This window comes from Adiantum capillus-veneris, chromosome 19 (genome assembly GCF_014529385.1).
Source record: "Adiantum capillus-veneris isolate H3 chromosome 19, ASM1452938v2, whole genome shotgun sequence".
NCBI classification, from domain to species: domain Eukaryota; kingdom Viridiplantae; phylum Streptophyta; class Polypodiopsida; order Polypodiales; family Pteridaceae; genus Adiantum; species Adiantum capillus-veneris.
The window spans coordinates 65,393,457-65,407,804 of record NC_140949.1 but is presented as its reverse complement, the minus strand read 5'-3'; positions in this window follow the sequence as shown (position 1 = coordinate 65,407,804).

The following is a 14,348-nucleotide window of genomic DNA, read 5'->3' as shown; positions in this document are numbered from 1 at the left end:
CACACACCTTCAAAAATGGAGAGAGCTAGCAGGGAATGAGGATAGATTGAGAGGAAGAAGAGGTATCTAACGAGAAAGAAGTATTCTTCTCACATAATCACTCTAATAGCATAGCTTAGCTTAGTAATTAGCATGGTAGAGGACATGAGCATGCCATTGAAGCGTGGCTCTTGGTTGGTTTGGCATTCCATAGCCAAGAGTTGTTGGTGTAGGCCTCTACTTCTCAATGCTTGGAGAAGGAGATGGAGTTTTTCTTACAGACATGAGTTGTGTGTGTGTGTATATCAATGAGTTAGAGTAAAATGCAGCCTTCTCTCTCATCTTGGTTGACCCCTCTTTCTATTTGCTCATGGTGGCATCCCATTGGCTCCTGTAAAGCTTAGCCAATCACAAATTAGAATCATAATTGATAGCATTTTGACAAGTGTCCCCCTTTCCCATTTTGTGAGAGCTTTAGGTAATTAAATAATTCAATTAAACTCTCATTGGATCTCTTAGTCTTCTGGCAATAGGAATCAGGCAAGCCATTGGGCTGCTGAATGCTCATTGGACCCCTTGGTAGACTGTCCAATAGTCTTCTAGGGAGATTTTTTTTTTTGTTCTTTTATCAAGCATTTTTAGATAATTAGACTAATTTTACTCTATCCTAATTCTCAATGGTCCACCTCTATGGCCATCCAATACGATTTGAGGGGAGGTTGGGGGCAACTGGCCTAGGAACTTGACATGTGTCTAGTATTCCCTTTGTGTAAAGGGGGATCCCTGGAGTGTGTGTATGTGTGTGTTTCTCTCTCATCCCCTACTAAAAGGGATCGCCCCCTCAGGGATATGGGAAGACTTTTTAGTCTTCCCATGACCATCCAAATTTCCCCTTGCTTTGGCCATTGGATTAATGAGTTAATTTTTGGAACCTTAGCCTATGGAAGTCTTGATGGACCTGAACCTTAGGTCTTTTAAGCCCCATTGAAACACATTGCTATTTTGCAAACTGTCCCCCTTTGGATCCGTATTTTCCCTCCTTTGGATCCCTGACAGAGACCGATCTAGTAGCCTTACCAATATGCTTTTACTCCCCTGGTACTTCCCCATATTAAATGATCTGTTTAACATGAGAAAATCATTTGGGAGTATTAGATATTAGTTTTTATGACATTCCAATAAATTCCTAAGGTATTCTTTGAAAGCATGGCTCATCAATCGTTGAAAGGTGGCAGGAGCATTAGTTAGCCCAAAAGGCATAATCTTATAGGAAAAAATACCCATTCAGTTGCAAAGGCAGTTTTATGCTGATCTTTTGGATCAACCAAAAGTTGATTGTACCACGAAAATCCGTCTAAAAAGCTGTATGATTCTTGCTGCATTCACTTTTTTGAGATTGACACATACTCTTAATTTTCCATTTTTCTTGGGTACCACCATAATTGGAGACATCCAATCTATGTGTTCAATTTCATAAATGAATTCATCTTCCTTGACCTTCTCTATCTCTTCTTTATTTCTTGAGTAATTCTTACCAAATTTTGATAAGCTTAAAGCTTAGCTGCTTCCATATCTAGAGAAGGATAGTTTTTATGTTTGTTTTTCATATTTTGGCTTACTTTAAGCCCCGCTTGGAAAGCTTCCAAGGATGCATAAATTCGCTCAAAAAGTTTTTCTACCAAAATTGATCCTCCAGATTCTATTGGAGTTTCCTTGATTCCACTCTTAGTTTCTTTCATTTTTTTTGGAATAGCTTTTTGGATTTTTCCTCAATTTCTTCCTTTTGTTTTTGTTTTCTCATCTCATATCTTTGACGTCTTCTTTTCTTCGTCTTTTGCAAGGAATTTTTAGTAGTCTTTGATTCATCAGAGGAGTTATGTTTCTTTTTCATAGCTTGGGCTCTAGTGACCACCTTGACTGGAACAATAGGTTCACTTTCCAAAGAGCTACTAGGTATCACTTGGACTACATTCACCACTGCTTTTCTTTTGTTTAACGGATTCTTTGGACAGTCTTCAAGGAAGTGTTCACCCTTCTTGCAACATTGTGTGCGAAAAGATTCTGCTGGCTTAATGTTCTTGTCAAGTTCTAGGAATTCAGTTTTCCAATGATCATCTACACCACAATTATGGTAGTTTCCAAGCTTTGGCTTAATCATGGGTCTTATTATTTGAGGTCTAACACCTTGATTAGTTACAAAGTACATCGGTGTAAGCTCTAGTGTAGCATAAGTTACAAGCTCTTCCATTGAAGCTGGATGTGAATTATACCACTCTCCTTCTACCATTATTGTAGATGGACGAGTCTCAACATAAGGTGTAACAGGCACTAGTGCTTGTTCATCTATGAATCCTCTTGAATGTATGTACTTTACACGCACTTCATTATGTCTAGGAAATGGAGGTTGTTGACCCAACACTGGTTGTGGTCTTTGTGTTGGGGCCATATTAGGTTGGTATATGTACATGGGTTGTCATTGTGGTCTCATAGGCACATAATGAACATTTCCATTGTACTTTGGTCGGCAATAGCACTCATTAGTCTCGTGGTTTGTCCATTTACCCTCAATAGCACACCATTTTTGCGACCTAATTGGTTGTCCTGTTGAGATATGCTTTGGCCAGGTCCCCTCATAGGAGCTTTCTCCATATTATTCATCATTTTGTTCATCCTTTTGAGCATGTGCTACACACTGATGAAACACTTCAAGATAAGCCTCCGAGTCAAGTTTCACACAAATTGAAGCAAATTATCAAAGTCAACACAATTTCTTGACAAACAATACATACTTCGATTTTTTCCAAGTTTTTGGTCTCTTTTGGATCCAAACTCTATGAGCCTTCACAAAAGATGTTTGTAATCATGCATAGAGTCTCTGGTAGAAATCTTGTCAAATTTTGGGTCAATTGTAAATAATCTGAGTTTTTGCCAACTCTTGAAAACTTACCTCAAAAGCATCCTTATGCTTACCCACTGGTTCATACAATTTTTGAGCATAATCTCTAGCCGGTTTCAATGGTTGACAATCTTTTGATGCTGTTTCAAGCCGTAGACTTGAAATTCTATACCTTCGCATAAACAACTCACATATGATTCTTTTGGAGTGAGAAATAATTTGAGATCCCACCTTGGAGTCTATTTACCCTACTCCTAGGTTCCACTGTAATTGGGTTGTAAAAGGTGTCCACCAATACTTGTTTTCTTGTTTTTATGGTTTTCTGAGCATTGATCTTAAGACTTGTCCTGTCCATCAATCATTCTCAAAATCCTAACCTAATCCTACAAGGTACTTAGCAAGTATAATTTACTCCCAAGCTACCTCTATACATCAAAAGACGACACTCTTAAGCTATGCGGTTTGAAAGAGAAAGTTTAACTCTAGTGATCCTAGAGGAAGTTAAAGGACAACTACACTAAACGCTCTTGTTTTCCCTACTTTAGGTCTACTCGTTTCCCCGGCAATGGTGCCAAATGTGGGTGGGCTATTAAACCTCACTCTTATCTTATTGCAGACATAGTGAGAACCAAGAACATAATTGTCAATTCATGGGATGAAACTGACTCGACTAGTGCATGGAGGCTACAAGAGGGTGTCAATATCTTTTAAAAAAAGACAGACAACTCGCATCTAACTCGAGCTACAGTCAAATGACCCAAGTCATCGGCTTGAAATAAATTGGGAATTTACAATACATTACCATTTTGGAAAAATGTGCAACTTCAATCTTTTCTGCTTCTTCCTGTTGATCTTTGATGTGCATCCATACGTCTTTGATCTTTAGTAGCTCCTGTTAACTGACGTTGACTCAAGTAACATTCTCCCCTTTCGATTTTAGTGCCCGTCCTCGGGCACTGTCAAAAAGTGTCTGTGGAGGCTGTGGAAGGTTTTTGATTGGTTGTTGACGGGCTGATTGTCTTCATTTGTCAATGAATTTGTTGATGAGGTTCAATTTGGTGCAACATCTTCATTGGTCCGAATATGTTTGATGTGAGAGATAATGTTGCATTTGTCCGTTGTAATAGCATAATGATGAGGCTATTTATGAAAAGTATGTACAAGGGAAGTAGAATGATGAGGTTCTAAATTAGGGTCCAATACCTAGATGCCCAAAGGGAAAAGACCCAGTGGGAAAAAAGTGCCTTCGGGATACGCATATTGTTGGGGTACTTATTAGCATTGGAAATACTAATAAAGTACTCAAGGGATTATTTGCTGATAGATATGGAATTACAAAAACAACAACTATGAGAGGGTAGCATGATGGAACATTGGTTTGCCTATTGTAGTCCACTCAAGGTGCATAGGTGGAAGAAAAAAAGAGTGTCTAATGTATATGTTCAATGATGGGACATCCTATTTATGCACACACAGAAATGCATGGAAAACAATATGCTGTGCAAGAAGAATTTTGAGGGGTTCTTTAGAAAGATGGTGTAGATATAAAAGCATATGACATGGCTTTGCAAGCTGGCACCCCTTTAAGAATGGTTTTCGTCGTCGAGGATATGTGCTCTCATCTTACTGTGTACTGTGTGTGAGTGTTATACTCTACAACACTCCACCAATTGTAAGTCAATAGACGACGACTCTTATGCTCATCTCATCCAGCATGAGCAACATGACTTTAGATATGCTCAACTCTAGCTTGAGCATAAGCCTAATAACTATGACTCTTAGCACAAAGTTTAATATGACTTGAAGTTTTGGGACTAATGCTTTGCTCATTTTATGGCTCAACAGCCCGATTCTGACTATGCCAAAGAGTGTTTTTGCACCCTGGCGACTTGATTTTTTACATTCTTGTGCTTACTACAAACATTTCTTCAGGTAAAAGTAAGCTTAATCCTCAAAAAGAGGATTAGTGAAGGACCAACTTGGGATTGAAGGTTTCTTTCATCTTTGTGAGATTTTATGAAATTTTTGATTTATTGGGATTTTTTCAATCAATTTATGGTTTTTTATGAGCTTTTATGAAATTTTTATAATTTTTGTGGTTTATTTGTGATTTTTTATTTTTTTATGAATTTTTTATGAAATTTTTACATTTTTGTGAATTATCAGATCAATTTTTTATTTTTTATGATTTTTTAAGGTTTTTGTTTTTTTTTATTTTTGATAAGTTTTTTTAATGGATTTTTAACCTTTTTTATTGTTTTTTTTTTAACCTTTAAATTGGCTTTTGTGATTTTTACAAATTTTTTATTTGATTTTTTGAATTTTTTTTTAAATTTTAAAATTAAATTAAATAATGCAAAATAAATAAAATAATAAAAATTGTATTACCTGCTTACCTTGGTTTGCAGCAGACGGCATTGACCTCTTGGGCTGACAGCAGCTCGTTGAATGCGGTCATGTGGCCTTGACTTACAGGGGGGACAGCAGAGCGCCAGCGCGGGGATGAAGGGGCTGTCCTACGGGGGTGTTGAAGGCAGGGCTCGAGCTGGCGCGCAGCATGACCCACGTGGGCAGGGGCAAAGAGAGAAGAGAGTACATTGGCGGCGGGCCTGGCGCGAGTACCAGTAGAGAGAGAGTGGGTAGGCATGGCACAGAGAGAGAGAGAGAGAGAGAGAGAGAGAGAGAGAGAGAGAGAGAGAGAGAGAGAGAGAGAGAGAGAGTAGGTACGCATGTAGTGTGCACTATGAGCGCGGCGATTGCGGGGTTGTAGGCACAGTGGAGAGAGAGAAGAGACAGAGGGTATGCGACAGAGAGGGGAGTGGGAGTGTGTGTGTTGAAAAGGACAAAGAGGGAGAGAGAGGGTGGGGAGAAGAGAGACCATAAATAATCGGACAGAGGGAGAGAAAGTAAGAGAGAGAGAGAGAGTGGGGAGGAGAGAGAGCATAAATAATCGGACATAGGGAGAGAAATTAAGAGAGAGAGAGAGAGAGTGGGGAGGAGAGAGAGCATAAATAATCGCTTAAGAGAAAGAGGGAGTTAGAGAGAGAGTGAGAGGGGTTAGAGAGAGAGATAATAAACGTTTGCAGCGGGGGGGAGAGTGAGAGTGGGAGTGTGTGTGTGATGGGGTGGGTTCACGTGCCACAAAGCAAGAAAGCGGTGGACGAAAGAAGATGAAGAAGAAAGAAGAAGATTATTTTAACGTCGTAAGAAACTATCCCAAGAGACCGTAAAGATCTATCCGACGAAGAGAGTTTATGGGCCGAAAGGCACGCTCGGGAACTGAAAGAAGCCAAATTTTTAGTTCGAAAATTAGCCGAAACACTAAAAATCATCCAAAAATCCAAAAAAAAGTTAAATTTTTCTTAGATTTCTTAGAATATCATCGACGATCGTAATCAAACACTTTCGACATGCATAAGCACACCAAAAATAGCAATTTTTATCGAAAATGCCAAATTTGACAAAATCATCAACCGGCCCTCGAAAATAGCAAAACGCTCAAAATTTGGCGAAGCCGTAAATACACACACAAAATAGCTCGTAAAGATCACACGATATCAAATTTTTACGGAATTAAGCAAAAATTAATGAACAAAAATTACCAAAAATTTGTAAAAAATATCCAAAAAATATAAAAATTATTTCTAAAAATTCTCCACACGTAGGGGATTAGTGCAGCCAAATAAAATCACAAAAAGCACATCAATTCAATTGCCAAATAATTTGATCAATAAAATCCAAACTAAGCAATTAAATCGGCAAAATTAGGTCAAAATTTGACGCATTTGGAGTGTGTAAATCCCTGTTTTGAGCTCGAAAACGTAGGAATTAACCATTACACACATCAAATATGCAATCAAAAATTGAATTAATAATGCACATTACGCACTTTTTAGGCGCACACACACACACTAATAATTGGCAGTTTTTACCAATTTTTAGGTGCGCACACAAAAGGGTAAATCTTGTTGCAATTGCAATGTGATTTCACAAATCTCTAGTTCGGCATGACCACAACACAAATCAATTATCACAATTGAACAAATATTAAGCACACATTGATTTTTAGGTGCACAAACAAGGGCAAAATAGTGCACACACACCTAAAATTAGGCATACACACACTCAATTAAAATGCTCACACACTTGATTTTAGTGCACACACACTTGCAATTGACCATTCAAGCATGTAATTAGATCAATTAAGCACACAATTAGCAATGCACATTCACCAATTAGCAATTGAACTTGTCAATTCCATACGCCACCAAATCTAAAAAAATTTGGCATTACAACGGCATGAAAACGAACAATTAAACATTTTTCATAGCATCATAGCATCAACATTGCATTGCAATTAACATAGAATCAACATGGCATTGGCATTGGCATCGACATGGCATTGACATTGCATCATCATGGAGTCTCTACACATGTTTAGATTCTAGGGAGGTTGAGAATACCACCTTGATTACATTTCCAATGAAGATCAATTGAACGGTTAAAAGCTCCAATCCTTGGTATCAAATTAGTGTGTAAGTTAGCAAAAGTTAGTGAATTTAGCAAGGGGTTAGTGTGAAATTAGAGTGTGTAAACACACAATTGGCAAGATACGGTGACAAATTAGGAAAAAATGAACACATTGCCTTATGCACACACATCCAAAATTCACAAAACCATAAACACACAAGTGAAATTAGTGAGAAAACACATCCGATTATGCCACAATTACACTAGCGTAGGCCATCGTCCCCGGCAACGGTGCCAAATGTTGGGGGTACCATGGTTGTATAGCTCCCATGACCAACAAAATTATCAATCCGGAGGGATGAGCTACCCGGCTAGGGCATGGAAACACTCACGATTAGTGAGCTAATCATGGCAACACGAATTGTGACTCTACGAGGTGCGCTTCTCGGCCTATGGAGGAGCTAAGCCACAATTATGGGCAATCTCCACATCCACTTTTCTTCACCTCCAATCAACCCAATCACACACACTAATGATTGCAAGACACACACAACACTACTCCTATCATAAAACACACTAATTGCAAGCACGCACACACATAGATCTATCGAGCATCAAACTCCAATCAAACCTACATTCACACACAAGCAAGAGAGGGCAATCACACAATATTAGAGAGGTATTAACCACTAATTAGTTACAATCTAGCTAATCAAAGCATCATTAGCAATCACAAGAAGAATGAGAGAGGCATAGTGAAAGAGAATTAAGCACTGATTAGTGTTAATCATGTCACATGAGCAAGGAGAAGCTCAAGGACTCCATAGCCACATGCCTCAAGAGCTCTCACCAAAGAGTGCTCTCAACAAATGAGCTTGAGAACCTTAATTTCTTTTACACACTGCCTTATATACCTAGGGTAAAAATATGCAATGTTCGGGTGCCCAAGGCCTTTAGGGCTCCACCACTTACTGAATATGGTATCTAGGCACACTGATTGACCTGTCCTTTATAGCTTGGAACTCCCAATGAGCCCGTAACACATTAAAATACTACAATGGCTTGAAATAGATCGGGAATTTATAATAATTACCATTTTGGAAAAATGTAAAAAATGTGTAACTCCAATATTTACTACTTCTTCCTATTGATCTTCAATGTGCATCCGTACGTCTTTGATCTTTAGCAGCTCGTTTTAACTGATGTTGACTCAGTTAATACATAAGAGACTAGGAAATCCATATTTCCTTCTCTTAGCTGAGCCAAGATGCATCCAATAGAAAATGCCAAAGCATCAATATGAACATGAAATGATCTTCTACCAATCTGGTGCTTTTAATACTTGAGCAGATATGAGTGCTTTCTTCAATTTTTCCAATGACTCCTCACACTCATCCGTCCATTCAAAGACTACTATAATTCTATACATGGGCTGAGCAGTGACTACATACATGTATAAAAACCTTTTGTAAAAACCACAGTGTCCCATAAATCATTGTACCTACTTTGTGTTGTTTGGTCTAGGCATTTTTACAATTAATTTTATCTTGTCCAACTCCATAGATATATCATTTTCTGAGACAATATGTCCTAGGATTATGCCTTGTCTAGCCATGAATACACACTTTTTTGGGTTAAGGAAAATCCTATATGTCTTGCACTTCTCGAATACTCTTTGAGGTGTTCCGTATATTCATCTCTCAAGAGAATGTGTACACATAGATCATCCATGTAAATCTCCAAGAATATCCTCAAGTATTATTTAAAAGCATGTGACATTAATATCTGGAATGTTGTTGGGACATTGTTCAATCCAAACGTAATTACACTATATGCATATATATCCCTTTCCGCGGCAAACATTGTCTTATATTAATATTCAAGAAAGATTCCAAGCTCCTTGTAGCCTGAGAATCCATCTAAGAAGGAATATGTTCGCTTGCCTGCCACTCGTTCCAAAACATGGTCAGTGATAGGTAAGGCATAGTTAACCCTTATTGTGGCGATATTAACCTTCTTTAGATTGATACACACTCAAACTTTACCATTATTTTTATTTTTAGTCACTACCACGATTCGAGATACCCAGCCAGTGTGTTCTATCTCATAGATGAACTTAGCCTCCTTGAGTTTATCAATCTCTTCTTTGATGCACTTAGCAAACATATCAATATACGTGTATGTTCTCTGTTAGACTAGGCTTTGTATCAGGTTTTAATGGGATTGTGTGTTGGCATATTGTAGGATCTACTCATATGACCAAGAAAGAACGTCCTTGTACTCCTTGAGAAGATTTATAAGATTATCCTCCTCTTTTGGACTCAGATTTGTTGCTATATAGATCGGCTTAGGCTCTTCTCTTGGTCTTGCCAAGTCTATCTTCTTTGCATCCTCTGGCCCATCATAAGACTCCTTGTTCTTTCACTCTCGTATGGGTTGTGTCATCACTACCATCCTATCTTAATTAGTGAATTTTTGTAGCAGGATGGTGCACTCATTTTTCTCATCCTCTCCTTCCCCATTTTCTATTTCCATTGTCCATATGTCCCTTAAGAGTTTTCTTTAGCTCTTTGTATTTTTTCTTTCTTTCCACTTTGATCCATTTTGTTTCTCCCAACTTGTCTGTCTTGGTTCTTTTGTTTTCTTAGGTTTCATTTCAGTTTCAAACTTTTAAGTTTGTTTCCTCAGGTTTCTAATGTTTTCTTGTGTCTTTGGGTCTTGGGCTTGAGAGAATCTCCCTGACAAATTGTCTCTAACACAATCTTCAGCTTTTACAGACATCAAAAATTGTGCATTGCCTCTTATTCTAGGCATCGGATTTTCTCTAGCCTTGCACTTAGTTCTCTTTTCCTTATAGCATTGTTGACATCAAGGTTTTTTCATTTGAAAAATCATAGAACTTGACATTCGTTCTCATTTCCTCCCGTTCACTAGGATTGTCCAAAAACTCATCTAGCTCAAGACTCTTTGAAGAGTCATAAAACTATTCTTCTGTATCCACAAATTTATCCTTTTTGGATTGTTCCAAGACTAATTTCTCATCATTCCCATTTACTACATTAACCATATAGTATAGAACTACATCATAACAATCCTTGTCACAAAACTCTATCATGAAATAGCACACACATTTAGGGTTGTGTTAGCGAGTCGTCGTGATGGACGTCTATAGCATAGCGATTTGACACTAACATAATGTCAATACTCATGGAAGTGACTTGCATGGGGCACGGAGAGTCTTTGAGATCTTCAATCTCAAAGAAGTAAACCTTAACAAGTAAACACACCAACTCAACAAGCGAACCAACACTCAATGATCGGGGAAATTTGCCTATGTCCTTTCTCACCGCTCTAGGTCATCACGCCATTTTGGCACTTGAATGGAGTCAAAATGCAATGAAACTTTCGGAGGAGGTCTAGGCCACTTAGGGGCACTATCCTACCAAGTCTAGTTGCAATCCAACAAGGTACCAAAATCACAATCCATCGTGAAAAAGGTCCTAAAAACTGCAACAAAATATGCCAGAAAATGTCACTCTATGGTGTCAAAACGCTCTCCTATGGTCAAAATGACAAAAAACAGTGATTTAAGAACTCAAATATGAAGATTAGGCTCACTAACATGTAGTCATTGTAGTCGCGAACGGCAACAAAATTCACAATGCTTACACTTAATTGAAGGAGCATGGAAAGAGGAACACAATGCAAGTTTTGGAATTGAAAACTAATTACCCAATCATTAGAAAAGTTGATTATAATTTGGAGTAGCTTCGTAGCTTGAGCATCTGTGACACTGTGTTGTGCTTGATTCCCCTTTTTGAGAACTCTTTTGTGAATTCTTGTAAGAGTTGTGCTATGCTTTGAAGATCATCTCTGTTTAGTGGTTGGAACCACATCAAAGCCGTTCCTTCTAATGTCAATCCAAATCCCTCATACTGAGTATGGAAATCCGCAGTTTGTTCAGCTCTCAAAACTTGTTTGAAGAGTGAGACATGAGAATATGGATCCCCTGACCCACAGTAAGTCTGAAAAAAGAAGATCGCATTCTCAACCGACTAGTAAGGGATGAGGCATCATGTAACAACGAGCATCATGTAACAAGGACATGTGATCCTGTAAGAAGTCCTCAAATTTTTTGATCTTTTCATTGGCTAACCCAATCAAAATTGATGAGCAAGTTTGATAACCATACAATATCATAAAGGGATTGGACATTGTAAATGCATGCTTGGCAGTGTTGTAAAAAAAATTCAAACTCTCTATTGATAAAACTATAATGACTAGATAACTTGTACCTTCCCCTTTGCTCATGTTCACCATGTGAGACACTTGAATGTCTTCAAGAAATACATAATATTGTCCCAAGTTTTTTGCCCATATTAGTTTGATATATTAGAATTAGGATATTCATCTTGACCCTTCAATGCATATTTTGGATTCATCCTACACATTGTACGTCATAATAGGCATGGCATTAATCTTCAACAAAACTGTATGCCAAAAAACATTAAGATCTATATATTTCAGGTCCATCTAATGCCATGCAAATACGTGTATTCTTTGAATAGGTAAATTAGTGTTTCTCTAAACTCTCATGGAAACTAATTATTCACTTTGACTGATTGTGAGCTCTCTTTTGTGGCCAACTCTATCTCATCAATCTTGTCTACCTCCTCTAATATCACTAATGCTAGTTTCTTTTGTTTATTTAGGATTTTTCATCTTCCTGGTGCCTTCCTCATTCTATAAGATGAGTTGGAAAATTTTGTTACTAATCCTCTAACTTAAAATTAGCACGCAATTGATTTTGTTACTAATCCTGTAACTTAAAATTAGAACGTAATTGATTTAAATCAAATGTGGCCATTGGGATGATATTCTTTGCTTTAGCTCTCTTAACACCTGTTTTGTGCACTTGATGGGGTATACCTCTTCAAGCAAACCTATTCCTAACATCCCAATCAGATCTCTCAAGACAAAGCTTACCCCCTACTTTCTTATTCACATAGTGAGCTCATTTGTTAGTGAGTCATGTAGAACCCTTGCTGCTCTAAGCACGGCCTTTCTAATAACATACTATAAGCATTTTCCACATCTAGCACCATGAAGAGGCCAAAAAGTTTACTCCTCTAATCTTTATGGGTACTAAATCTACATTCCCTTGGGTTGGGCCATGGGTTGTTCAACCACTCTGAGTATAAACAATACAACAACTATGCTCATAATAGTAGATTTGGACATTAGAGATTTGATTGGGATGCTTGGACATGACAATACAACAACTATTCACTGTGGTAGATTTGGACATGACATTTCATACAACTCCTCCATCTATGGTGGCATTCACCATGATTTTCTTGTTCTTTTTTATTTTGCATTTGACATGGAAAATGGGAGACTTATCATCCCTAATACTTGTGTTGTTCACTTCAAACACGGAAGCTGCCAACCCGTTCTCATAAAACTCATTCTCCTTAAGAGGTAGGGCTTGAGCTAGTCTTATTAATTCAACACTTGATTTAGTGACTGCGCTAGAAATGTTTGTACAAGGTACCTCAATTGAAGTCTCAAATGAGTTTTTTCTCCTTTAGAATCCTCAAACTCCATTAATACTATTTTGGTGATGATCAACTTGGCCTGCCAACCTTCCATTGTTGCTTCCTCAATGACTACGACAACTTTTGCTTCTTGTCCACCTTGAGAGCTTCCAATAGCTGAATTTACTGCTCATTGAGTATCACTTTTTTTCCTTTCTCAATGCCTCATCTAGCTAGGACCTCAAGTTCTTCATAATTGGTTATATTTACTTCATGACTCTAATTGAGGACTCTAATCAGGCTTGGTCTCGATCCTTTTTCTTCCAAACCATTGGTGGTTTCTCCTTGGATGTGAGCTTCCAAAGCCCCTCTTTTTTAGGGTGCTATCATTTAACAAGCGATGAAAAGTGATTGAATGATGAAAAGAGAGAAACAGGCAATGAGTAACCCAATGGCTTGATTACCAACAACAACTTGCTGGAAACAGTTGGAAAGAATCACACCAACTGGCTACCCAAGAAGTGACACTACAATCTTAAAGGAAACTCTAACCATCATGTAATTAAAGTTAAGAAAGCATAAAATTAGGGTCCATTGATGTAATATGAAGCATCAAAGACAAGAGAAACAAAAACGCTACATAGGATTAGTTCCAATAGAGATACTCCAACATGATGTTATAAATTTTTGACACAGCGCACATAGGACTTGCTGAAAGTAGTTATAGACTTTGGTGAAGGTGCTCTTGGAATGTGTGCAATGGAAGAATTTTGCTTTGTGTCTATATGCGCCATGAGCACAACTAGGTTTTATATACTACATAAAATTAATTTTGTGGTAAGGATAACCCATATGTGAGCAAGACATGTCAAGGGGTTCTAATATTCCCTTGGAAGGGGTTGTCATGTACTATTGGAATTGTTGGAAAGAATCTCTCTCTCTCTCTCTCTCTCTCTCTCTCTCTCTCTCTCTCTCTCTCTCTCTCTCTCTCTTGCTTTCAAAAGAAAAAGCTAGGCACTGTACATTTCACGAGATAGAAGATTCTATAGTACAATACTTGAGAATAAATTGGAATAATTTTCTCATAATTCTTATATGTAAAACAACTAACTACTATCCAAAAGACGTTTTCAATAGTTACTGCATGCCCACCTACATCGCTAGATGTTTAGCACATTCTCACTTGTAGGGATGTTTATCATATAGCACTTAGCATTGCCCCCTTGAGACTATGATCTAGCCACACCCAAGAGGAAGCTCATAATAATAACTACTTGAGAATGTGGGAACCTTTATTCAACGATAGGTTTTAGCCACTAAGGTTGTTACAACAATTTTCATTAGTGAGTATTCTAGTAGATACCTTTTGGGAAATGAAAATGAAAGGCAAAGGCTTGTGACGAGCACGACATGTATGAAGCATCTTGGCCTAATATACAATGCTTGGCAGCAATTGATCAAGTGAA